The sequence below is a fragment of the Arachis duranensis genome, chromosome 5, assembly GCF_000817695.3.
Source record: "Arachis duranensis cultivar V14167 chromosome 5, aradu.V14167.gnm2.J7QH, whole genome shotgun sequence".
Taxonomy (NCBI): Eukaryota; Viridiplantae; Streptophyta; class Magnoliopsida; order Fabales; family Fabaceae; genus Arachis; species Arachis duranensis.
The window spans coordinates 33,008,292-33,010,362 of NC_029776.3; positions in this window are offsets into that span (position 1 = coordinate 33,008,292).

Below are 2,071 nucleotides of genomic sequence, written 5' to 3' on the forward strand. Positions count from 1 at the left end.
GGCGTTAGTGACAGACGTAAAAGAATCACTGGATTCTATTCCGACATGATCGAGAACCGACAGCTGAATAGCCGTGCCGTGACAGGGTGCGTTGAACATTTCCACTGAGAGGATGGGAGGTAGCCACTGACAACGGTGAAACCCTTGCTTAAGCTTGCCATGGAAAGGAAGAAGAATGATTGGATGAAGACAGTAGGAAAGCAGAGAGACGGAAGGGAAAGCATCTTCATACGCTTATCTGAAGTTCCTACCAATGAATTACATAAGTATCTCTATCTTTACCTTTATGTTTTATGCGTTTATCACCATACCCATTTGAGTTTGCTTGACTAAGATTTACAAGGTGACCATAGCTTGCTTCATACCAACAATCTCTGTGGGAGCGACCCTTACTCGCGTAAGGTTTATTACTTGGACGACCCAGTACACTTGCTGGTTAGTTGTGCGAAGTTGTGTTTATGCCATGGTATTGAACACCAGGTTTTTGGATTCATTACCGGGGATTATTTGATTTGTGAAAAGTATTGATCACAATTTCGCGCTACCAATGACGAAAACGATGACGGAGACTTGGCAGGCAATCCGGCGGTGCAAAATGAAGCGAATGCGATTGTAAGACAGCACCTGTTTGGTGTTCCGTCTTTTATGCGGACTCTAGATCTCGAAGCCATGCATGCCCCAGAATTTCCTGAGTATGAGAATACGTGTATGTTATGATTATTAACTCAAGTTTCCTATAGTGCCTATTTTATTTACCTTGTCTGACTGATGGTGGTGCGCATGTCGTAGGTGAAGGCAACGCTGCGGCGGAAGATAGCGATTTTAATGTCGGAATAGAATTTTGTTCGAGAGAGTTGGTGATATCTGCAATCAAAAGCTACACCATCTCTGGAGGATTTGATTACACTGTGTATGAGCCTGAGCTTGATGGGGAAAAAATCATCGGTAAAGATTTTCACAAAAATAATTGCGTTGTAAGTACCGTTATAAACCGACAATTAAACCTCAATCAAATTTAATTTGTTTGTCAATTAAGCAAACCCAATAAAATTAACCGAAGTATTTAACCTCGGATCGTCTCTCAAGGAATTGCACGGAAGTGTTTTTACAGTTGGTTACGGAAAAGTATCTTTTTGGGTTTTTGAAATAAGGAACAAGGAAATATAAATTGCAAGAAGAATAAACTAATAATTAAGTAAGCTCTTAGCAAGGAAAGAAAATTAGAAGTCTTATCCTAATTATTATTATTAATTGTGATGGTAATTGCCTTTTGCTTTCACTTAGTTGACCTCTAACAATGAAGGTAAGTTAAGTGAGCAAAATCAACTTAGGTTCACAAGTCCTAATCAAAGACTAGATTTAGTGAAGCCTAAGCCAACTAGCAAGTCTCAATTACCAATCAACAAAAGACTTTTGATAACTCAAGAGTCTCTAAATAATCTGAAGGTTGTGGTAGGTGATAGCGCGAAATTGTGATCAATACTTTTCACAACTCAAATAATCCCCGGTAATGAATCCAAAAACTTGGTGTTCAATACCATGGCATAAACACAACTTCGCACAACTAACCAGCAAGTGTACTGGGTCGTCCAAGTAATAAACCTTACGCGAGTAAGGGTCGATCCCACAGAGATTGTTGGTATGAAGCAAGCTATGGTCACCTTGTGAATCTTAGTCAGGCAAACTCAAATGGGTATGGTGATATGCGAATAAAAACATAAAGATAAAGATAGAGATACTTATGTAAATCATTGGTAGGAACTTCAGATAAGCGCATGAAGATGCCTTCCCTTCCGTCTCTCTGCTTTCCTACTGTCTTCATCCAATCCTTCTTACTCCTTTCCATGGCAAGCTTATGCAAGGGTTTCACCGTTGTCAGTGGCTACCTCACATCCTCTCAGTGAAAACGTTCCAGATGCTCTGTCACAGCACGGCTAATCAGCTGTCGGTTCTCGATCATGTTGGAATAGGATCATTGATCCTTTTGCGTTTGTCATCACGCCCAGCAATCGCGAGTTTGAAGCTCGTCACAGCCATTCAATCCTTGAATCCTACTCGGAATACCACAGAC